The sequence below is a fragment of the Ptychodera flava genome, chromosome 6 (assembly GCF_041260155.1).
Source record: "Ptychodera flava strain L36383 chromosome 6, AS_Pfla_20210202, whole genome shotgun sequence".
NCBI lineage: Eukaryota > Metazoa > Hemichordata > Enteropneusta > Ptychoderidae > Ptychodera > Ptychodera flava.
In genome coordinates, this window is record NC_091933.1 from 22,576,180 (window position 1) to 22,603,113 (window position 26,934).

The following is a 26,934-nucleotide window of genomic DNA, read 5'->3' on the forward strand; positions in this document are numbered from 1 at the left end:
AAAAATCATGTATATATATATATATATATATATATATATATATATATATATATATATATATATATATATATATATATATATATATTATATATATATATAAAACAGATGTTTCGAAAGATTCAGGAGGCTTTCGCTAGCAAAATTTAGCTTCCGTGACTTTCTAGATATGGAATTGTGTAACGTTGATACCACCTACTGTTCGGTGTTATAGTTTGATACACAGGTTGGTCGGCACGGTGTCTGATCTTAACTGCCGCGGGGGAAAACGGGAAAGTTTTACAATGTTTGTTTTTAAATCGCAATATATAGTCGTCCTTGTAAAAAGCTTATGTACCACCTACAATTCAATTGAAACTTTCACGTCCTGTAACACTTCATGGCCATCCATTTATTAGGTTTTTTTAATTCCCCTTCCAAACGTCTCATTCATCGTAATTCATAATAATAGCGGACTTCATATTGCGACAGTTCATGTACATATAGGACATTTGCCATAAGCGATTTAAAGGTACATGTGCATTTATTTTAGACTCTCTGTCTGTTTGTCTGTCTGTCTGTCTTTCTCTCTCTCTCTCTCTCTCTCTCTCTCTCTCTCTCTCTCTCTCTCTCTCTCTCTCTCTCTCTCTCTCTCTCTCTCTCTCTCTCTCTCTCAAAGTGCATTCACTACTCTGCTACTCTGCATCCGGCACTCCCCGGTGACGACCCACATCATATCATATCACATATCTTCATATAATGCTGTCCATAGTAACATAATTTTACGAGAGCGATATACAGTGATCTTAACTTTAAACTTTGGGCCTCGTACGTTATACTGATACGACGTGATACTTGCTAAACTAACATATTAATATAAAGTTAATAAATTTAACACGTGAACCGCTTTATTGACTTTCGCTTAAGGTAGAACGCACCTCGGGGACAGACATTCGGACTCTCAAACTTTTACAGTTCTCTTCTGATATACCACATGTGGTGGTTCATTTTAAAGCTCTCGGTGAAAGAAAACTTTTCACCGGCTTAGTTTTTTGAAATTCGAAAATTTTTATTTTTCGCCATAGAGTTAACACAGGGATGGCGGCCATTTTGAATTTCTAATATCAGTAAATCTTGGGTTATATGTTTCTCTGGTACCAAAATTTGCACGGTGACCCCCTATTTTTATTCTTGATTTTGAAAGAGAATGATTGAAAGATTCCTTGAGTAAAGTTAGAGCAAAAGTTTAAGTCTTTTACTTTCGAGGTGCATATTACCTTAATAGTCTCTCAGAAAGTTGGTTCCAGTATCACTCAAGGGTGAGAACATCTTGATAATGCAATGAAAATAATCACACTGATGCTAAGAACCAATCGGGGATGGGCACAAAGCGACCACGTTTTTTTTATTTCTGTTGTTGTTTTCCCCTACATGCAAAAGGTGGCTATGGAAGTTTGGGCTATAACTCCTCCGTGGATGTACACCGATTCATTTTTATTGACGGGTTGTAAAAATGTATCATCCGATGATATTATCTGTGATCGACGTTTAACTCGATTCACGAAGTTGTGTTCATTCCGAGAAAACTATTGCTCGCTGCAGATTTTTCAGTCATTGAAGAGACAACAACTGACATATGCTAAAAGGATGTTCATCTAATTCTTTCAAAACCTAAACAAATACAAACACACAAGTATCGAAGGATGGTTTCAGTACTGTGTCACAGTGCTCGATAAAGCCGTGACCTATAATCACGGGATATGGAAAGACTCCGAGACGACAACCTTAATTCATAAGCTGATTTTGACCAGAGATCGAATCATCGATTAAATGCAAGTATCATTCCACGTTATGACCACTTGCCTGATGCTTTGTACGATAATGGAAATCAGTTTCCAATACCCTTAAAATCTCTCTATGTCTGTTTATTGACGTATATATAATAAGAACCGGCTAATCTAGGTTTTAAAATGCAGGTCTGACGCAGCGATGATACTAACGAAAATAGGCTGGGATGCATTCCAGAACAATAGCTGACAAGATACATCTTCCAAACGTCTTGCAGTCTTCCACGTGGATTTTTTTTACCTTCAAGAACTTCCCCTACAGCAATAAAAAGAGTATTCATTAATCGTCGCCGTGAGTTCGAAGGATCGAGGGCGGAGCATATGCGTCAGACATTACGGAGGGCCCTGCGGCTTCGACTCGGACCGGCAGTAATCAGAAGATCGTGTGCTCACCGCAAACGTGCTCAGGTTTCATGTACAGCTAAATGAGGGCGAATTCCAGGGCCCCTAGCGAAATATTTAAAAAAATTGGGACATTCTAGTATCCTCTGTCGTAACAGCTGAAGTCATCTAGATCTTCACTTCGAGTGTGTAATTTGAAATGGATATTATTGCAAGTTGGAGATGAAGTTTGACTTTGATAAAACGAGTGGCTTTGCCTATAGTGATCGCACACTTCACTTCGAAACCCGCATTTTGTTTTCTTCTCTTTTGTGTGTCCAGAAAAAACTACTCATAATTTTCCCAAACAAACACATAAAAAGATACATGAACAATTGGCTTAAATAGATTATATGGGTGACGCTGCACTTCTATTTATACCCATACAATGCTACAAAATGAATAGCCCGGTTGAGGTGTAGACCGCTCCACAGTCTATGGTTGTGGTAAGCCCATCCCGAATAGATTACAATATAAAATCGCTTGACAGTATCATTAACCAGAAACAATTTTTATCGGCCTAACTTTAAGTCTTAGAAGACGCTTAAGAGGGTGTCTGCATGCTCAGTGGACAATCTCAAATCGACCGTAGAATTTGCGTCCCCCGTTTCTTGTATACAGAATCGATATCCCCAATCACCCATGTTATCCTAGATTTTTTACATCGTTCACTCCCATATCATTTTGTTATCATAATCCCTGCACGCTGATGCCAGGCAGGTATATAACCGAGATATCCAGCGGATTATCGATCATGTCCTCGGCGGATCAACGGCTCAGAGCAATCGTGCAAGAAACGGCGACGTTATGAGACCCTCGCCACTCTGTTTAATCAATGAAGTTGGTGTCCAATGTTCCGGCGTGCTTTCTTGAAGAGCATCTTCTCCGATTGTGGATTAGGCTCCAATCCGTCATCGATTCGATATCGGTAATATAAACATAGTCAGCTTACATCTCTCTCACACAATAACGACACAATTGCAAACAGCGACTGCTAAAGATAACACAGTGTACCTGCATATAGGTAGTGCGAAGCCGCCGACGATCTTTTAAGCGCGCACTTTATTGGCAATTTGTCTCAAATGGGAGCAATTTGTGCAAGTGAAAGGCCCTAATACGCTTGCTTTGAGATGCATCGTACCCTGTCCCACGTAATCTATTATTAAGGTAACTTGTAACAGCTTATGTTCAATGGATCACATCTTTTTTTTGCTGCCAAATTAAATCATGATGGCACTGTGGACCGTCATGGTGTCACTGTACAGGTGATATATACTAACTCCCTAAGCCCTGAGCATGGTTAAACATCGTCATACTGATTTTTTTAGCGTGAGGAAAACTCCGTTACTCGCCTAGACTCTGGAGCGCTTGAGGGTTCTATTCGCGCGACCTTAACTGCGAAGGACTGTTCATATATCTTCGAGTAATGTAAAACACATACTACAGGGCGTGTACGCGCAATTACAACATCATAATTCCCAAGACCCGACACTTGACAAGTTGCTAAACTGAAATCACTCCGCGGTTCCGGGGGAGACAATTCTGAAAAAAATATGTTAAATGGAAGTGATCCGCGAAGCCACGTTTCAACGATGATCTTAAACAGTTACAAACCTAGTTCATCACTTTGTCGGTAACGTGAACGATGCAGCGGCCGCACGCACATCTCAGGGCCATTCTAGACTTATCCCAACAAAACACATCAGCACAAAACAGAGAACCAAAAGGGAAAGATTAAACGCTCATTTTTTCATGACAGTCGATATCCATTTAAAACATCCAGGTCCCTGAATGTTAAAAATAAATAAACCTAAATGGGCAAGTCACACGAAGAAGTGATATATTATTTGTCGGACATAATTCCATGCCTCCGATAACAAAGAAAATGTATAATTTATTCAGGAATTTGCCAGTTTAGCCGAATATTTTTTTAATTGAAGAGATAAAAACAGTTATCATGATATCAAGGAGAAAATGCACGTCATAATTCAGGAACATTGACATGTTTCACTGTTTATGCACGCGTCTGTTTGAGCAGCGAGTCTCCTACGGAAATAAAATCATTATAAGTAATCACTGCGCGTGACGACATCGATAGATGGCGTCCTTTAAGGTAGGGGAGGCAGCGTCGTCGATGACCAAGCATATAAATCTCCCTTTCCCGGTGTAGTTTAATTTACATTATCAACGCCACGAGGTAGACGCTTTTCTCGCTGCACAATTGGCGCATTCTGCAGCGATACGCCAATCCATCCATTTAGCGACACTCTTTGCTTTGTGTCAAGGGAGGCCGCTGCGAGCCGGTAGCAACCTGTGTACGGTGTGGACGCAGTCAGAGCGTATCAATTTTGGTTCCGTTCACTGTGAGAAGACAGCGCTGCGGCGACGCTCACCTCGGTCTACTCATCGGTGGTGAAATAACGATTGGTTCTGGAGCTGCCCAAAAGTGTTTTATTGATGGCAACATAGCCGCGTAGGTGCGTGCATAGCAACACACCCCGGTGAGCCGGAGAACGGGGTGTAATAAATAGGCGGATAGAACTCCACAGCCGTGCAAAAGCAACTCGATATCCAAACTCAGTGAACATAGGCGACGCAAAACCAGTATGTTTCTACTTGACTAAGTCAGTGTTGGACAAGTTTTGAGTGCTAGCACAGACTGACGGTCTCCGGAGATACGCAGATTTCAAGCGGGAGCCGGGAAGATAGACAGTTTATCGGCGGAGAGAAACAGCAAGGGCCCGATGGATAGTGACGGTGGTAACCAGACAGATGCCGTTCAGGATGTTCACAACAACGTCAACGGCAGTAGCTACTGCTCCATGCCGTTAAAAGTCCAACACAGCATCGGCCTCACCATTTGCCTTCTAGGTATATCCGGCAACTTAGCGTTCATGTTCGTGGTATCTCGCGTCCCCTCGATGAGAATCATCCCCAACGCGTACCTTGTCAATCTGGCCGTCGCTGATCTGCTACACCTGTTTATTCACGGCCTGTACTGGTTTGCATTCCTATCAGGCATTCAAATCGCTGCCGCCGGCCCCTTGCCTTGCTCACTGATGATGCTGACCAGAATCAGCCAGTACGTGTCCATGTTCACCGTCACCGTACTCAGCATCGAGAGATTCATGGCACTCTGTCGGCCGCTGATCTACAGGGACGGTATTATCCACAAGAAAACTTTCGTGGCAATCATGATCGTGTCGCTGTGGTTCGCGTCTGCCGCAATCACCGTAGAAGCCTTCGTTGACTGCGTGGCACTGATAGGTGACCGGCTGCTGATCGGGCAGGTTTTTTTCATAACCATGGTTTTCACCCTGATGCTTGTTGTCCTGATAATATACATACTCATTATCAGGCAAGTCAGGACATCTTCGCGCGCTGTACGCAATAAAGAGAAGCAGATCGTCCGGGTCTGCCTGGCCACAGCCCTTGTGTACTTCCTGTGTATGCTTCCCACAGTATTACATGCGGTCATATTCGTCATCCAGAGCCGCCATCCGAGCATCGTCCTCACCGGCTTTGATGACAATTGCTCCAACAACGTCAGTATCTTCTTTCTGGAAATCAACTCGTCCGTCAACCCGCTTATATATACCGTCATGAGCTCGACATACAGAAAGGCCTTCCACAAGGCGTTCAGCTGCCTTTGCGTGATACCTGGCGTTTGTGGACCAAAAGGTGCGACCAGAATCAGCCAGGGGGAAACAACCAACATGGCTTTGGAGACGAGCCTTAGTTGCAGAGAAACCAAGCAGACACACCTGTAACACTTGTAAAAAAGATGACAATACTTTTTCTTTTTGTTTCTCAAAGGTACGCTTAATACTATTTATGTCTCTTCGTTTACCAGGTAAATTGTGACTTTTGTTTTCCACGTCGAATAGCTTTACCGTATCATTTGCACGACCCCGTAGAACATAACTTGTCATTACAACCCGAGAAAATGACGAACCGTCTTTTTAAAAAGTGATTAATTACTCCTGAAGCGAAACTATGCCGAGACAAGCAAGTCTCCTGTCGAACAGTTAGTGCAGTCTGCTGGTAAGGAGCAAAGTGACACGACTCTAGTGGGCTGAAATGGTCGCCAAGGATCCTTCTCAACGCCTCCATCGGCGGAGTCTCCAGGCGGTAAGGTAAGATCTTTCATTATTCACCATGTACGCCAGAACAGCCTCAGCTGTGTCTGGTTGTTATAATGCAAAACGAATTTCCTTTCATCGGCTATGTCGCCAACACCGTAGGTGACTTCGTAACTGTACGGTTAGATAAATGTTGCCGGTTATAGTGATCATGAAGTTCTCCGCTGGAGCAATTATGATAATAATATGTTTCACTATGCTACATAGCCCTCACAATCGATACAGCAGAATGGAAGTTATTTTCCATGTATCTTGCTGAGATGTATATTAAAAGCATCCGTCTATGTAAGAAGCTGTAAGATTTTACAAAAAGGGTCTGACGTATCCAAATGCGGCTCTTCCATAAAAACTATCAGCAGTATGAAATAAAAAAAGGTCCCAGCGGTGCCGCGGAATGATTTGATTTGTGTCATTATTCTCACTGCTATGAAAGAACTCCGATTCAGCTACTGTTAGCACTTTTAGGTAACAACTAGAAAGAGTCAAGTTTTTATGTAGCTCGTGGTCTGCCATGAAGATTAATTCTCCCGAAATGAGGCGGCAAAAGATCAATGTTTACCGAAAGCGTGTATTGTCCCGTCCAACTCGCCTGGCGACCGACAGTGGGTTTCTTTAACTCACCAATCACTGTTTATTCGTGAGCAAAGAAAGCGGATATAACTCTCAATGAAACCGCCCGTTCTTTACTCTTCGATTAACACATTACCAGTTGCACATTTAGAGTGCGAGCATGGACGGAATCACGGAGTATCACACGAAAATTTGGGCGGATCGTGTGTGGGGGAAGGGGAGCAACAGCGCCTTGGGATACAATAGATACGACAGACGAGAATATCGATACCCATGGGTATCAAAACACGCTGATTTAGAACTTTATCTCAATAGCGTTCTGCTATCATCGACTGTACTTGGTTGGAAACAAGGATTCGAACAGGGCCGGCAGTACAATCTTAAATCAATGCATTAGGTTTGAATTATTGATGAGTCGATGAAAATAAATCGGATCTACGTTTATACCCCGAAAGCAGATATCTAGTGATTATCTTTGTTATAAACGAAATACGAAATATGTGTCAATAAATCTGTTTGAGTTATTTTTAACGGTACCACCGCCGTATCTCCGTTATGTGACATTATACAATGTGATCTTGAACTGTGAATCATTTTCCCATTGACAAGATTCATCCATACCTGGGAAGAGGTCTGTTTGATCTGCACTGGAGTAAATACAATGTTTAATTGGACACTTGTGATTTCACTGAAAGCTGAGTTTTACCTTTACCAAGTCTCCTGGTTTACAAAAAAGCCGATTTTACACGCTCCGGTAATATTTTGCTGCGCGTTTTCCATCGCGTCTAACAACATCTCTGTTGCGCACTACAGTCGGTATGGACTATACCATTTCTGCTGAGGGTGGGGCCACCTCGGAGAGGTGAATATCTGTTAAATAACAGCCTGCATGGATGGCATTTTGCAAGACTCACTCAGTCGTGCGTAAACAGTGACAGAAATCGAGTCGTTACATTAAACTCACTAGGTAGAACAATTTGTATTCAGTACCCGCGTTGTATATTACCTTTTTTAATGTATATGTGTTTATCACAACATGTATGTTAATGTTTGTTCAGTGTTTTTCTACTATTTTGGTCCTTTGTCGTCTTATGTTGTTATCATTTCTCGTCGTGCAACTCTTCGAAAAAACCATTCGCCCTCATTAATCGACTTTGCCGAACAAATGGAGTTACATACGTGTTGCATTATAAAAGCAGGACCTTCTGTAGGAAGGAGTTAAATTTTGTCGGTTTCCTTACCAATACATTTTTCACACCTGGTCCTGCTTAGCTATTTTTATGGTGATGACGAATGCAAAATACTCTCCTTGTACAGGAGCAATTTCTGTAGACATCACCTCGCTATATTTAAAAGAGCCTCTTCGCACGTTAGACATAAAAACGCATCGCCTGTTTCACCCGTTGCTAATGCGATAATCGACCTCAGAATATTATAACCGCTTCAGAAATGATGTTAATGCAATAATCGACCCCCAAAACATTCAGCCTCAGCAACATATGAGCTACATCTCATTTTGACGTTTTGTAAAGCACATTTTATCCCCCATCAGTCGGAGTTTTCGGGACGCTGAAGCGGAAAATGTGTGCCATTCAATAAAGACATATGCCCGTGGTACAGAAGACCTTGGGGTTGCCTAGGTCAGGTTTGAGTAAATGAAATTTTCTCGGCTAACCGGATTGCATCAGTGAAATTCGCTTTTAAACGGAGTAAGCAGAAATACTAGGGTCGTGATCACCCAGGAAGATACTCAAGTTACTTGCGCATCACATATAACACGTGTAAAGTCTGATGCATGGCCATTTATACCCAGATATTATCTCTCAGATGATTAATTCTTCATGCATTCATATATTAGCGTCAATCGCTATAAATAAGATATTTTTTTCCAAAAAAAGACCCTCATCACATTTCTACAGCTTTACAAGTAAATATTTTCGTGTCGGGTTATATAATAAACGGCTCACTGTGGTAGACTTGTGGCCGGCTTCTTCGGGAAGGGGCTCTCGACTGAAACGCTTGAGGTTAACATATTTCACGCAGAGCACATGCCCAGTGGCGGTCAAGGTTTGTTCAAACCTTGTTTCTGTTCCCCGAGGGCATATCGAGCTGACTTTGCCGCTGTTAGCGTCGCCATCAAATGGTCTTCTATATCACTACCCGTACTGTTGCAAATTTTAGACTTATGAGACTTAAAGGGAAACGGTCGTCGGAACTGCGCCTGTGTGAGTTTCTTTGTTTACAAACGATGTATTTCGTGCACGATATCTAGATGCACCTCATTATCATAGCTGCAACTTGAACATTTAAATTATACGATGTAGATTATGACAGACATGTTTTAACTTTCATCAATGACCATCGTACCTCGGATACATTGTTTACATTGGTCGTATGGGTCCAAAACGACCTTTCAGAGCAGTTCCGACGACTGTATCCCCTTAAAGCGTCCGAACACCGGAGCATTATTTTCCAGAATCGAATATTCAATATCTTCTCGAGTGTAAAACCTAACACCATTCATATCAAGCGCAACAAAAAATACTGCTCATTTTTTTCGCGGAATCGATTTTCTGCATGGCTGTTGGTTCGTTCGTTTGCACCAGAAACACATCCAACTTCATCTTACACTACACCGCTACGTCATCCGCCCAGAGTGCTTATTTTTGACAAATCAGTTATAGCCGCCTACAGGCTCCAATTCGTCGTAGTCAACATAGCAATTCAGCTTAATAGCCAATCTTGAGAGGATATGTAGGATTAACGCTCCGCTCATTTTTAAAATATACGACGGCAAGATTTATTAAAAAACTTCCCGATATCAAATTGCTTAACAAGACTCGATATATAGTTCATGTATATATTTAATGGCTAAATTTAAATAAAACGATCTAAGTATTGAAAAGTAATGTTTTTCTACTTCGTAGCTGTTTCAGAAACCATTATCTTCTTGCATATTCGTCGTATGCATATATATGCATATATATATATATATATATATATATATATATATATATATATATATATATATATATATATATATATATATATATATATATATATATATATATATATATATATATATATATATATGAAATTGTACTTTATGTATCTCTCTCCTCTCTCTCCTGCGAATGAAAGGAGGATATTAAACATGGGAGTTCATGATTTCGTATATTTGTTTAACACGCGTGAACAAAAGGTGGGGGGAGTCCTATGGGTTTTGTGCATACACCTGTAAAAACCACTTTTCATTTGTACTCCCTTTCACCCCAAACGGATGATTTCAATCAACGATGAGTGATGTATTCCCATGCCAAAAAAAGTAGTATGTAAGTCAGCGAACAGAACATAGGAGCTCTTTTAGTTTCCCCGTGACATGGCTAATAGTATGTATCCCTCTGTCGGCTCATGATGATAAACTAAAACAAGAGGGATCCTTTCCTATTGACCGTAGCATAAAATATCCTCAGATTCTGCTTCTGGGCATGCGTAATTAACAGTTCACAGTGGACCTGATATTTCGTGACCTTCCTCATTATATTAACTTTAATATTGTCTTATGCGCTCGTTATAAACCCATGCTTGTGGCTAGATAAGTAAAGAGATTTCGCAAAGTCAGATACCACGCCATTCGCGTCAAGGCGCCCAAGGGTTTTTACTCTCCTGGCTTACGCTAAGTGATAAAGCTTTTCCGTGTGTTTCATTCGCCCTTAATCTGCCGACACTGTTTTCCCGCCATTTGAAGGCACTGAAAACTGGATTAGCCTATTTACATGTTATTTTCACCTGTTCTTCGTTACAGTTCCCGAAATCACTATTTTTTGTCTTAATGTTAGCATTGTTTAGCCTTGAAGCAGCGAATGGGTCACCAGTAATCTTGCTGTCTTATTACTTCACTTTTTTGTAGTTGAGACGAAGCCGTCGATTTGAAAATGTGAAAAATAAACATAGCAAAACTACCGACCGCAAATTCTACTCCATCGGATAAATTTATGGTAAAGAGTGCATACCAACGGAATAAATTCAGGACAACATGGTGAAATACATGATTGTACGTATGTTTGCCGCTTTAACTAGCCATGCCACCGTCGAAGAGATCTTTCTCCGTGGGGTAATGGCAAATAACCGAAACAGCCAGGCTCTTCTAAGAAAATGACCTTTTTACATTACAAACTCCATTTTCGATTTCCCGCTTCATAGTCGAATTGCATGACTGTGTAGTGTGTGTCCTACTATGTTTCGTCTCTCACTGTAAACAACGACTGGATCCGACCGTGATTCTATAATTCGTACGGCTTGATTCAAACAATAGGCACTAATACTTTTAAAAAATTCACCCTAGAGATGAATTGCAGACCTCTGAGATCGTTTTCATAATAAACTTGTGTAACCTTTGGTGAAAGCTTTCAAAAAATATGTAATAACGCGCTGATGTACGTACTAAGCTGCTCATAACGTATTAGCGATTCAAATGCAGACTATATTAATTTTATCCTCGAGGTTATGGCATGGGCTGCCGGCGTGACCTTTACGCGCTGATGAAAATATCATTCTTCGAGAAATTGCAAACATATTGTTTCATCATATAGGGTTCGAGGGGCATCATTCATACCGCGTGAGTGATCTAAAATTAAAAGCTGTGTAGCGCAAAACCCAAAGCAGATTTCATGAGCACACACATCCAGTTTCTCGACTCCTGCCGTTCTCAGCGAGTCACCTCAGCTTAATTTGCATGGATACCTCGAGTCGTGTGTCTTTAACATGAAGAACAGGGAGTGTTTTGTTCATGTTAAGTTACCAGCGAATGCATTTAAAGCTATCTCTGCTTCCAGCCAGAGTTCGTTTCTTCCCCCCGTGGACTACTGACTTTTATCGCGAGACTTCAAATACTGCTACAAATTGTGGGCTCAGATCTCCCTTTTACCGTCAACAGCTGTTGCATGATACGGGATTCGATATGAGTCATATTCAGTGTATCTGCGTTGAACGTCATTCTAAAGCAATCTCCTTTCAACGGTGTATTTTGCCCAACGGGACTTTGACGAATCTTATCAACGACTTGCTATCGGCAACAGGGAGCCAGGGCTGTTGGTGGTTTTTACTCTCAGGGCTCTAACCTGCTCGGAGAAACTGATGATATTGCTATTGGATGGAAACATGCGAATGAATGTGTGAGAGAGATGCGGAGGCTGTGAGACAGAGACCGAAAGAGATAGATAGGCAGAGATACTAAAAGGCAGAGACAAGGACACTCAGGGAAAGTAGCAATTTAAATGAATATTCTCATAAACGACCCGCTCTTTGGAATATCTATTGCGTAGGTTCAGTTCACCAGCCTCTCCCCGGAGGAAGGAAGAAGGTCACTTATAAAATGAGGCAGGTTAATTAGCGTAAGGTAATAATTTTCAGAACGGGTCGTTTGTTAGATCTTGCATAAGAACGGAGGTGGCGCATTTCACTTCGAGAGGTCGGAAGGAAAAACCATAAACCTGTAACATCATTGTGTAAAGTAAACGCCGCCTTTCCCTGGTCAGATTTGTGTGATATCATTCAGAAAAATATATTTCTGTAACCTTGTTTGTGTAGCTTTAAACTTGCGATCATGACAAAGAGCGATGTGTTTGAATCATTATCTTGAGTTCTCAGTCTTTCTGTGATTCGTCGAAATCCTGTGCTGTGGTAACTTTTGTGTACCCTTTGCTTAAAGGGAAAGTTCACCAAGGATGATTTTTACATATGTGGTAGAATGCGCCTCGGGGACAGATATTCGAGCTCTCAAATGTTCACAATTCTGTTCTGATAAACCACTTGTTGGGGTTCAAATTGAAGCTCTTGGTATAAGAAAACTTTTCACCGGCTTAGTTTTTCGAAATTCGAAAATTTTATTTTTCTCTATAGAGTTAACACTGGGATGGCGGCCATTTTGAATTTTAAATGTCCGTAAATATTTGGTTATTTGTTTCTCTAGTACCGAACTTTACACGGTGACCCCCCGATTTCTATTCTTGATTTTGAAAGAGAATGGTTGAAAGATTCCTTCAGGAAAGTTTGAGAAAAGTTTAAGTCTTTCACTTTCGAGGCGCATACTACCTTAAAACAGATAGACCTACGCCAGGCAAAGCATAGCCTTAGGTGCAACTTTGGTAACTTTTCCGTGGCAGTTCAATAAAGGCACTTTATCTCAGAAATGTCGGATTTTACTCGTGATGAATCGCCTCATGTCAGGACTGAATGTGTACTTTTTCACTGTTATCATGGAATCAAAGTGTAGGGTCTGACTTCACGCTATTTGTCAATGATGAAAAATACATACACGGCAAATAAACTTCGTGTCCAAAAGCAGCGTACCGCACTGAGAGAGTATACATTGGATAGCATCGACTAAAATATATGGTTTGCATAGGTCAACATGATCCAGAGATAAGACTAACCACTGAATTAGTTTGTTCTGCGTCGTATCTCGATACTTGTCTCGAATTTGACTCTAGACTACCTTCACGGTAATCTTTTCACCATATTGTTTGACAAAAGGGACGATTTAACCCCAATTCCATCAATTTTCCAATGGGCTTAGGTTTGACAGCAATCCACGGACCTTCACCAGAAAAAAATAGCACATGCGCATACCGCTCAGATGAGCTCGTTCTCTATAATCCAGCAGAGCTGACACTGAAATGTGTGATGAAATTTTGCAGAGGCTCATTCTTGGCCCACATGGTGTATTCCAAGGAATCCTCGTTGCTGTTGAGAATGGTTGTAAGGTGGTGAACGACTCGAGTCCACCCCGGGGGCGGTATTTTACATAATATCACTGACAGAAGAAGCGAGACTACTGTCTATGATAAGATTGCCTGAAAGTCAAGTTACACGGGCTATTCGTACCTGCAAACCATGACAACAGCAGTATTAGCAAGAAAATGTGACGGAATACCATAATTTCAGAACAAAAATGACAGGACTCGATGGGTATGGCAGTCTGCTTTTACAAGGCATGGTATTGTAACTTACAAATCACATATTCAAATTACCCTATCACAAATAGATGGCATTTGTTCAGAACATCAAAATTTCATTATTCCCATATTTGTACGAAAGTCACTGAGTAACTTTGCGTATATTTGTTTTCGTTACTTCACCGCCGCATAAGTACATCTAGTAAAATGTGCTGTAAGCATAAATCGTGCAGCTTATGGTTGTTACATACATTTTATAATTCATATGAAGATAGAATACGCCTCGGGGACAGACAGTCGGACTGTCAAAGTAGCTTTCCTATACTTGTTCGGTATACCACGTGTGGGGCTCACTTTGAGGATCTTGGAGTAAATAAAGTTTTTACCTGCTTATTTTTTTGTTTTTTATTTTTTCTATTTTTTCTAATCGATAATTGTACTTTTCCTCATAGAGTTAACACAGGGACGGCGGCCCGATGCTTTTGTATCTCAAATGTCAGTAAATAGGTTATTTTGCTTCTCAGGTTCCAGATTTTGCAAGGTGACCCCTGATTTTTTTTTTATTTTTTATTTTGAAAGAGAATGACTTAAAGTTTCCTTACTTACAGTTTTAGGAAAAGTTTGTCTTTGGTTTCAAATTCAGTAGATTCAGTAGATTTTCAAAATAACTGACGAGGTAGCCTTCCACCTTCACCACTTCACTGAGTAAACCTGCCTAGATCTTTGACAGGAACTGTTTCTCCGCCGTCGGTGTCAATACCCTGAAATCCATCCGGCAAAATTTCAGAGAGTGCGGTTTAATCGCGCACCAAATCCATGTCGATAATTGCTGGCGATTTTCCATCTGCTTTGTCTCTTGAGGATCAGTGATGTCAGTTTCAGAGCGCCTATGAAATGTCGCCCAGAAAGTTTGGTGTCGGCTGTGTGTGTGGGCAGTACTTTAGTTTCTAAGCTCTCAATCCGAGACAAGAAACCTGCTAAGAGAGATATACTTTTACACTGTCATTCGTCAGCAGTCGGTGCTCTTCTTCTCTGTCTAGTCAAATTGCTGTGAATGGGAGCTTACCAATCCTTAACTGACAGACGAGTAAAAAATGCAGGTTTTTTTCCGGGTTCCTTCGTATAAAATCGACATCGTAAAGTGTTTTCGTCTTACCTTTCAGATCGCAGAAGTCAATAATGTCAGCATTAGAGTAGACCCACTTGAAGGCTGTCTTTGTCAGATTACACAGTTACTAGTCTTGTTAATTTGCATTTCCTCCATTGCCTCTTTGAAAGAATATATTTGCAATTTTGTTTCAGCGTGATCGGAGTGAAACAGTTCAAAGTACTTACCCGGTATGTAACTTGTCTGTAATCTCCCCCCCCCCCCCCCACCGTTTTGGTCATTTGTTATTGTCAGATGAATCGAGATTACGGCGGTGCACTTCGGTAAAACTCGAGTGCTCAGAGAGTGGTACAACTTCGAGAAAGTATAAAACATCCCTATTCAAGAGACATTGCGTCTGAAAGGGAAATGAATTTTGGTTTCTTTTACTTTCAAATGAAGGTTTATTGGGCATTGCATAAATTTAGTCGAACCATTAAATTTTCCCATTTCGTGAAGGACCTTATAGAATACATCGTTTTGGCTATGCAGAGGTAAGTCACAGCGCTATGCAAAATATTAACTACGTATACGAAATTCCCATCGTCAGTAATTAGTAGACATCTCTCAGAAAATTACGACACATAGAAAGAATAGCATGATAACATGGACGCACAATACCTACTCTTATAACGGTTGTCATTAATGAGCTGAAGCAGATGAGCCTTGGTAATTATACGACAGGATCACGCAAGTTTTCTAGATGCATTTTATTGTCTCTCCGGGACGTACAACAGTTCACGGTGTAACATCATTATCAGACAACCGAATTACTGTCGTTGTACATCGGACGTCGTGGATTGATTGATGTGCATTGCGTTTCATCTCGCCAAACAGTTGACTTTAGAGCCTTTTGAGTATTCAACGACATCCAACCGGCAGTCACCTTTCATTGATTTTGGCTGCGACAAAGGCCAGAAGGGATCCTCACTTGGGGAATTACTTTCAGGGCGCGTAATTAAAACTTCTGTTCGACTCGTCAGTGAAACAAAGCAGAGCGGGATGGGTCGTTAAATTTTCACTTCTTGTTTTACAAAGCATTGATTACTTCTGTGCACTGGTAAGCCGTGCGCCATACGGAAAACCCACATAGGAAAACCGTGCGTGTCACTGATGAGGAAGTATTCCCAGGGGGGACTCAGGGGGGGGTCACGTGACCAGTGCTGTTTGATTGGCTCTTGTCAATCACCCCCTCCGTTGTTTAATGACAAGTGGCCATAAGCTGTTGTAAAGCCTGGCGTCGATTAATAGCAAAAACGTAGATTGTTTACGCTCAGGAATTGAATGCGACCTGGCTTTACAAAATGGAAGTGTACGGTATCTTCGCAGTGGCGCATATTCATCTCCAGTGAGAACATATTGCCCGGATGTAACGGCAATATGCTCTATTTAATAACGGTTTATGTAGGAACAGGTAACTGCGACTGGCCACTCTGAAGTACTATTTCGCATTGGCCCTGATTATTTGAAGTTTAGTTTCTAACACTGACTCTAATGCTTACACTCCGACTGATGAACGTAGATCAACCAGCTCACAGTGGATACAGTACTGAGGACATTCTGTCGATCTGTAAATTTTTCATTAATTCGATATTTTATCAGAGTTTCGTATCGAGTTTCTATTTGTACCCTTTTTTCTATTTTAAGTTTTCTATTTTAAGTCTTTTTTAGCAAATTAAGGGCGATTTTATATCTCTGTGTGGATTGTACCGTTGTCCTGTCTGCCGCTTGGATCTCTATTCGATGCCGGGGAATGGTAAGCAAGTGTATACTGTCGATCGTCAGCTAAGGTCACGCCCCTGTGTATTGAGTGAGTCCGACCAATCACCCAGCTGATCTATAAAACAATCGTAGGCAGTTATTGCTATGCAGTGCTATAACATTATAGAAATAGAAATATGCTCAACGTTAGAGATGTTATGTACACTTTATGTCGCAGATGTCATAAGTGCATATCACTGGACCTTTCGTTGCACGTTGACATTGCTTTACACAGTCCGGTTGGGTGGGGGGGGGGGAGGGCAATCAGCGCATTAGAGAAATTTCATCAGCTTCCCCTATAGCAGCTAATCGCTGACTTTCACTGGCTTGGTCACGTCCAGAAAGCAAATGCTGTACAGCGCTACCACCGTCCAATCAGAAAACATGGCTGACACGCCTTTTCTTACCATATATGGATATATGCAAATCTTTGATGACCCAATAACGTGAACGTATTCCAGTTTCAAGAAGTAAATGGCACTGTGGCAAATACTTACGAATGAACGGGGAAGTCGATAGGGTAAGACTTTCCAAATGTGGCAGTATTTACACCTCAAAACCCTCGTTTCTAGACGGAGACTGCAACGCGGTCGCCACGAAGCTATGATCCTAACACTAAACCGAACTACAGTAAATAAGTCTTTTGCAGTGATATATATATATATATATATATATATATATATATATATATATATATATATATATATATATATGCAATATGTCTATAGTGAGATATTCTTGGGAAGAAGTTTGTTGATCTCAATTTTTTTAGCGACTGCAGAGCAATGTAGAAGTGAACTTTAAAGGGCTCGATTCTTTTAGGTTCATTAGTTATAGAGAAAGACAAATGTCGATAAAAAATTGTAGTGATTTAAGAACCACTTTGGAGTTGATAATTGACTATAAAAGTCGTATTTTTTTTCATTTACCTTGCTTAGTTACTTACTTAGCATTTCGTCAAGGCACCGTGCTAAACATGTTTGTCTGCAGTTGGTTGCGTATATAGACATCATGTACCCACGATACGCGTATAGTCACTACATTAAAACATCTGAACGCTTTCAAAAAGGTATGGTCACGAGTTCAACTTTTAGGCGGCACGGAGCGGAATGGCGCACATATATCGACTGTGTGTATGTTTAAATTCTTGTATTGTTGTCACCATATGGTACTCTTTGTTCTAATGAGGTGATGTGTCCCTGATCAAGTTACCGGCATATAGTATCGAGATTGTGTTTCCTCGGTAAAACAATGTAAGTGGAACTGTCGATACGTCTATGAGGAGAGTGTCTTTGGTTTGAATTTCAAGCACTCGATCGCAACTATTTTCCACCGCTCGATGGCACTGACATACATGGAGATAACATAGTATTTTCCATTCATAAAGAATCGAAACATTTCAATTACAGTAAACACATGAAAAACCAACGCAGGTTCATCAATGCGGAAAGTAAGAAACAAACAACATTTATATAAATACACAGAGCTAAGGGTGTTCATACATTCAAATATTTCGATTGAAGACCTACCTCAAGTCTTTATGATGTAACCGAAACCAGTATAACTCACAGTTTGTTAGTGACCTGCTCCAGTTTCAGAACTCGCAAATATCGTGATATTGTTCTTTTTCAGAATCTGAAAACGCTTTTAAACCGCTCGCTTCACTGTTTTCAGCTTGGAGACACGTTCACACAAGTACGCCACTACAAAGAAAACTTATTGAGAAAGGTCAAATGAGGCAACGTTAATGTTGAAGCTCAGAAGCCATCCACCATTGCTTAATTAGATTTTACAACGCTGACAAGTATTTTGTCAGGTTGAAAAGAACCGCCGTTAAACAGTTTGTGTAATCTGATTTGAAATCATGCTTGAACATTCACAGACTCCTAACTGAACTAACACTTATAATTTAGTTATTATTAGTGAGCCTGAAACCCGGAGCAGTGCACGGTTCGTTGCACCGACTTAGGTCCCTGGACCTCGCTCCAGGGATATGTGCACTGACTTGCCGTGAAGGCAAGAGAACGAATACGCGGGGAAGAAAGATAGCCTAAAAGAACTTCACGAAGAAAGTCCATCGGCGCAGCATTATGGTCACTTCATTGACGCGCTGGGGTCGTTGATGCTCGCATAACGTGACGAAACGAGGAGGCCAATTCGACGTCGGTGGTGTGCTTTGAAACTTGCTAAAGTGTCGTAAAGTAACTGTCGCTGGAACACACTACCAGCTGCAGGCACACGCCGTTTGCAAGCGACGCCACCCAATGTTTGAATATTTCATGAAGCTCAAAGTGGGTGATGTGTCATTTTATTGGGTGACAGTTTCCAAGAAACACAGACACGCGAGAGCGTATTGCTCCGCGACGTAAAAGGTTTGCGCTGTCAGTGCAACGGTGCGAATTTTCACACTCAGTTGCCCCCAGGTAACGGAGTAAAAATTTGCAACTTGCGAGCGATTGGGACCTCACGTAGCTCGTAAAGTGACACTCACAAACCGCTGACGACAAAACAGCAGTATATCTTGCATTTTCAGCAACCACAATAACGTGCAAACTAAGTTCCGAAGATCGACGCAGTCGCCGTGCGTCCCACATTTTATCCACATCTGGTATTGCTACCTTTTTAAGTGAAGAAGCTACTCCGTGGAAGCTGCTCTGCATCTCTGTTAGCTCAAGGGAAAAGAACTCCATAACCCGACCTCTTCCAGGTGTGGCGAATAAGATTATGTGTTAGTGAGACACCCACAGATAAGCAGAGAAGTAGACTAATGTTTTGTAACCGAACAAATGACCGTGGCGTCATAAGAGGAGACCACGTCGATTGGTGCCCTAATACCCAGGCTAGACTTCCTTTTATAAGGGGCAACAACGTCCGCGAGCGGCGGATACAACACATGATGAATGTATGCGCCTGACGGGAAAGTTCCGGCCGTTAGCCTACTAAGACGCAAAATAAACCACTAAGACGCAAAATAAATCAATCTCACTTTTTGAAGAATGCTACTTTGTGTCTACGGAAGGACTATGGTATATTATGAGAAAAACTTATTTGTCGGTACACTGGGGGAGCAAAAAAAATGTTGTCAAAACTTACAAGTAAATTAGTACCTTTCTAATGAATGTCAATTTCTCTTCTTCATGATACGATAAAAATTACAGTAGTGCCCTTTTGACGAGATTTAATTTACCTTTTCCTGGTGCGTTCAAAGCGCTGTGAAGGACAGGCTATATATTATGCATGTGCCATGCGACAATTTGCATTCTGTCAGGTATTGGAATACCCGACAACTCGTTGTATCCGTTGCTCTCACCGTGCAACCCCTTGTCTTGATATCGCATTTCAGGCAGTTTGAAACCACATCCAAGTGAGACCTTACAACGATCTCCTCCGCGTCCCACAAACAATCCATCGTATTTATTGCTTTGGGAAGCCACACTTATACCCACTCAAGCTCACTCTTCACAGCATCTGATATACTGTGCGTCGTAATCAGCGACAGAAAAGTAAGATCGATTTCTTTCGTCGCGTCATAGCGATGTCAACATGTCTGTGATGTGTCCCTCTAAACCAATAAGATTATTAGTATATTTCTTATCGTCAAAGCAGATAAGAATTTGCATACGGATTTTATTATCAACGAGACAATCATAAAGATACCGTACCTCAAGCGATGTTACCTATGCATCGACAAGTTTCAATTTTCCCCTGTGCAAAAAAATTATGAAAAATTCAGCGTTTTATAATGACAGCTTGTGGGCAAAAAAACCTTAATCCTGTCATTGCCCGTCCTCTTGATAATTCGTGTAAAACCAATGTTTGGTCGATTACAATCATAAAATACAAAACCGATTCTCGATAGCCTCAGCTAAGACCGTGAAAAGTGACTGTTGTATTGTCGCACGATATCATGAAGCACCTGCTGGCGTCCATGGAAAGATGAAAAAAGAAGACGATTGAAACCGCGACGTTTCGCGGCGCTTTGTGTATACTCTCACAGATTTTGCAAACTAGAGATCATTCGGTTTGATACGTCCATTGAACGGTTGTTCACATCTTTTTGTAACTCATCGTCCCCGCTTGTCATTTTGAATACAAATCACCTGTACTTAAAGAGATATAGTCGTCGGAACTGCGCTTGTGCGAGTTTCTTGTTTACAAACAATGTATTTCGTGTACGATATCTAGATACACCATCATCATAGCTGCAACATTTTAATCATACGATGTAGATTATGACAGACATGTTTTAACTTTCAAGTGTTCACATTGGTCGTATGGGACCCATACGACTTTTGAGCGCAGTTCCGACGACTGTGTCCCTTTAAGAAGCTTCCTTCTACAAAGTAGTAGAAAAGGGGGCGCATAAACATTTGCTTGCGATGTTATTGCGCGCGAATCGAACAAAATTGTAAATGTTGCTTTCGATAACAGCGCGCCTTTCTCAACATTTAACCGGGACCAGAAGCTGGTATGCAACCGACTGAATGGCAGGATTATTGCACAAGTAATTTCGATGGCAGGCGAACAATTCATAGAATGCGTCGCCTCACTCGTCAACCGTAATCAGTCATGTTAACATTTTATGTCTCACTTGATCGCTTGAGAGCGCCCCTTTTTAAAGTATCGCGGAGAGTATTACTGGCGAGCTCAACATTTGCCTGAGGACCGTTAGCGTTTGCGCCAAGTAGAAAGTAAATTTTTTAAGCGTTTAGGTTTATTGATTTCTGCTGACAAGTGCTGAGTAACCCCATTTTAAAGTTGTGCCCTAACGAGAAGTAGGCTAACGAAGTGGTTTGAACGCGGCGACAACGTCCAATCGCAAGTGCGTGCCTCTACATGCGTAAACGGGACGGCCTAATGGACTGTTGATGTCGTTGCTATGCACACACATGCGCATATCTTAAAGTTAGATCTTTAGTTCTCTCCTTCGACAGTCGCTTCGTGCTGCCCTTACGGCCCTGGTGTCGCAAAGGACCGTCCAACGCATTCTCCATTCTGGAGATGAAGCGAGGCAAATGAGCAAAGAAACCTTTAGGACCCCTCTCCTTTTGATGGACATAAAACTAATCCTCGGTATACCCTCTCATTATTGCATTTGACGTGCTAATGCTTCGCTATCCGCAAACTAAACAGATTTCACGTACGGAGTCCAGAGAAGTTTTGCCCAGATATCAATGTTTAACAAATTAGAACGATATGTCTTTGCTTAAATGGAGCCCAAACTCGATGTCTTGCACCGCATCATTGACCACCAGCAGCAGCGCGTATGAACTCTCACATTTTGCCGCGTAGCGAAAGGTGATGTATATTGTGGACGCTCTCCGGCGTGACGGCAAAATGCACCGAGCTTGACACGCGTTTTAAACTCGAAGTCGTGGCTTAGCTGCAGCAAGACGACGTTAAGTCTGAATAAAGAGAAAATCGATTGAAGACAGTCCATCTCACTCGACCAAACATCCTACCGATATTGATTCGTGATAAAGGCAAGAAGCTGGGAATTAAAGCTTTGTTTTGCTAATGTTCTAGACTAGTAACTGTGATGGGGAACTGTAACCACCGATGCAAATATCCAATTGAAAGCTTCAGCAATATATACGATGGATTAAGTTTCTATAGTCCGATCCGGTTTTCCGTTTAATCATGCCTACTTAAAAGACAAGAAGCTCCTTTCTCCCCAAATCAGAAAGCAGATAATTCAGAGATGATGCATTGCAAATCTGGCCCGGCCTGTATCTCTGCTCGTCATTTGAAATTCAGAGTAATATCAAGTAAAATTTTCATGCAACCTGAATCTGCATCGTTTGAAATAAGAGATGCTTTGTCCGCAATTAGAGTTACGATGAACGACAGTGAACCCAATTTACCGTATTCGGGTAACCATTATCTGACTGTTCGTCTGTAAAACAACAGTTTTTTTTCTATCGCGATGAAGCCAATTTTTAAAGAACGCGATCACCGAACTTTCCGGTTGTCACGACGATACATTGCTGATCAGCACGTTTACCTAAACTAGCGTCGGTGGACAAGTTGTATACATATTTTCATATTCTCAAAACAACGAGGCGCAGAATAGGCAGAAATAGGGCGCGTCGTTGACTGGCAAGGACCAATGATCACCATGGATACAAATCGCACACCATTACAATCGCCACTACACCCGAGAAAGAGTGCTTTGTCTATCGTCTTTGATTTTTCATAAAAAAAATGTCATGCTCAGGAAATAAAACTTCACTTTCAAGACTGTCTGTTCGTCGCGCCAATGTAACATAATGATATTACAACAAAAATCGATGGAAATGGCAAAAGGTTAATACAAATGGCAGATGCAGCAAAATCGGACATGATTTGAAAAATATTCAACGGCGTAACACAGAAGCGACGGCAACAAGCCATTTTTGCATTGTCGTAATAGCCTAGCGAACCAAAATTCAATTTCATAACTTTCTTTCAAAACCGTACATCCACCTGACAGATGTAAAGTCAGTGTCGACTCGGAAAAGTAATATTAAGTTAAGTGTCTAAGCTCGGAGAAGGTACAGAAGCGACTAGTATGCTCGCATGAATATATATATATATATATATATATATATATATATATATATATATATATATATATATATAATATATATATATATATATATATATATATATATTGTCCCATAACAAAGCTTTTTAAATATATGTATATATACAACGGAAGATAAGGTAGAACTTGTTGAGGCACATTAAGAACAATATCTTGGACAACAGACATTTCAGAGATTACAGGGAGAAACAGAAACAAACAACAGTCATACAGATGATGATGATGATGATGATGACGATGACGATGATGATGATGATGATGATGATGATGATGATGATGATGATGATGATGATGATGGTTGTAGGCAACGCTTCGATATGTCTGGTACAATTATATGTTTCTGTGTGCGCATGTGCGAATTACACAAAAGAAAGTAGTCATGTGATATATTATGTCGGATAAATACCGAGAAAACTAACTTTGAATTCCTGAGGGTTCATAATAAGTAAGTCCAAATGGGTACATTATTCCAGCTTTGCGTATCCAAAAACACCATTAGTTTTTTGTGCACTTTGCACATGCAAATTAAAGCAAAAGCAACGGTGTTAAAACTGTTACAGTAAAAATGTGGGAAAAATTTACAGAGTTAAAATAGTTGCAAATGATGAAAACCCAAGGATAAATGTTGTCAAAATTTAAAATCACAGAGCAAGGCTTGTACATACACATAGCGTCCCTTCAACTAAATTGATCATAGAAATAATTTAGAAAAATGATTAAACTGCCCTTAAAATGGTCAGCGTGCAGAACTAGCATTGCAAATTCTAGGCGTCAACAAGTTCCAAAGAGAAGATGCGCAAATAGGGAATGATTTTTTCCCATTTGTCTTATTGAATTTTCCAGTATATAGTCATATATATGGTCATATAATCGTATTATAGAAATACATACTAATACATACATATACATACTGTACGTCCGTACGTCCGCCATCCATCCATACATCCATCCAGCCACCCATACATACATACATACATACATACATACATACATACATACATACACACACACACACACACACACACACACACACACACACACACACACACACACACACACACACATACATACATACATACATACATACATACATACATACATACATACATACATACATACATACATACATACATACATACATACATACATACATACATACATACATACATACATACATACATACATACATACATTTAAAATAATCTCATCGACTTTGATTTGATAAGAAGAGCGTACATTCTTTACACTAGGTATCGTTTTCCTTCACCATTTGGAAAAGAAAATTGTTTAAATGTAATGCGCAGAGCATTTTACAGCAGTTTCTCACTTTACCTGGCGACATTCCAATTACTGTTAGATATTTGTCGACGCTTTGGGCTTTTAGGTTTAAGTTGGAACCGTTATTAACAATGGACGGATCGATATTGACTACACCTTGCAAGTGTCTTCGGGCAGAAGGGAAATCCCAAGCTGTCGGTGACGAGTCTGGTACAGGGCTGCTTCGTGCATGTATGGCTCGTTCCTCTCGGCAAAGCCGCCATTTATCGGAAGAGTTTCACAGGTTTTAACAGCCGAAGACACCTCGATATTTGCATCATGATTTAAATCCTTCACGCTTTTTTTGGTCATTTATCGATTACAATTACCTGCTGTAGATTTGAACATGCCGCGGCCATTCGAAAAAAAAAAAACGACTGGTGATACTCAACAACTTGAATATCATGATGCGCATTCGGTATGCGCGACGCAGAATTAAATAGACGCTTAGGTACTAATTAATCTTGTACTATGGGGCCCATTTACCGAAATTCAATTTTCAACGACGGTTATACGGTAGTAAATGAAAATTCTGTGCCTGTGAGCATCCTAATTGTTCTTCATTGTATTCTTTCAATGCAATGTACATTTGTAGTATACTATACCGAGCAAGACTGCATATATTAGTAGTCAAATACAGAGAGCCATATGTTTTTCCGCGCATTCTATATTTGATCATGTGTTGAACTAGATATCACGATGTTTGCTGGAAATTATTTACTAATTATTTTTCCTCTCTTTCTTTTGACCTGTCGAATTCTAAGGCTGTAATCTTCGCGTTGGTAACACGATGCGCTTGTGAAGGTATGCTGATTGTGTTATTGTTTAATCAATTTTTAACATCTCATTCTCATCGACAGTATTTGTGTAATGCATAAAAAACATTTATTACCGTAAAGGAGTACTCTATTTTTGGCGAAAGAAAAACATGACAGAAAAATTAATGCGGCATTTCCTCATCAAGACCCAACCATGACATTTTCAGATTCTCAAGGGGTGACTTCGTAACCATAGCAACCGGTGGTTTTACATTTCCGACACATCTCACTTACGCTAGTGATGCCGTTCTCCTGCTTTAATTTTCAAAAGCTTGATCTCGAGACACATTCTTCGAAAATTTAAATTTTATCAGGAGGAAAATCAGCTCCGGCTAGGTACAAGCCACACATTTTTGTTACAAACGGCGTTTGATGATTTTCCGTGTTCAATTATATATCCATACTTTGATATTAAAACATTCCCATTAATAAATCTATTAAATAAGACCAAATAAAACAGAAATATCTTGCAGATTATTTCATATGGTCACGTGTTAACTAATATTTTCCCTCAATGTCTACGGAAAGTAGGAGGAAGAAAAACACTTTTAGGCAAATATTTTTTTCGAGTAAAAGTTCCAAAATTATTAAATACAAATGTAGGGGAGAACTTGCGTATTTCATCGTTCGATAGGCACAGTGGCTTGCGCACCGATCGATCATAGAGTTTGATCCTCTGTTTCTCGGCATAGACACGGCGACTGCTATCTACAAGATGCTGGAGATGTTTATAAACCGGTTCTTGATGGTGGATTGATCGAATTTACGCTGGATGTAGTTGGCATTTGCTCGTGTCAGCACTGATGATATGTCAACTCAGCGTCATATCATTGCCGTACTACAGTCCGACTCCACGTGAAGTTTGTTAATTTAGAAGATACGCCTGGTCCGGTCTATGCCTGGCAGCTGACAAAGCCACTGAATTTGTCTGGCGCTGTGTGTAATGCCATTGACTATAAACCATCCCGGGCCCCCCGAAAAGCAATCTACAATTCAAGATATATGTGCATACATGTACAGCGATGTTTTGGAGTAAATTGCCTTTTGAGGACACGCGGTGCTTAAGAAACGTCTGCACATCACGAGGTGCAATTCAAAGATGAAGTGAAGTGGGGCATTTTAATGCGCTCAAACAGGGCGCGCGGTCTCTCGCTGGCGAGACGAGCTGTCAAACTTATGAAATACAAGTAATGCAGCTCGTGTTTTCCGCTCGTACCGAACAGACCCTGGGTATAAATAGACTTTCCGTGGTGCTGAGTATAGAGGGTTCATCAATTGCACTAAGCCCTCTGGTGACTCAGTTGAGAGCCGTCTTGTGACACCGAGAAATTTCAGTCATTAGTGACACTTGGTAGACTCAAGCGCACTCCAGACTGCAGTTTTCTTGGAAAAAACGCCTCCTGCGCATACACAGCGTGACATCATAGCAATGT

General features: G+C 40.8%; 1 protein-coding gene across 1 annotated transcript in view; it reads left to right on the forward strand.

Annotated features, from left to right (window-relative positions):
- The first annotated feature begins 4,118 nt into the window (after positions 1-4,118).
- LOC139135180 (uncharacterized) overlaps positions 4,119-26,934 on the forward strand; it is a 110,600-nt gene continuing 87,784 nt past the window's right edge. The window contains exon 1 of the transcript XR_011552943.1: positions 4,119-6,340. The gene's annotated coding sequence lies outside the window, so the exon portion shown is untranslated. The remainder of the gene's footprint in view (positions 6,341-26,934) is intronic.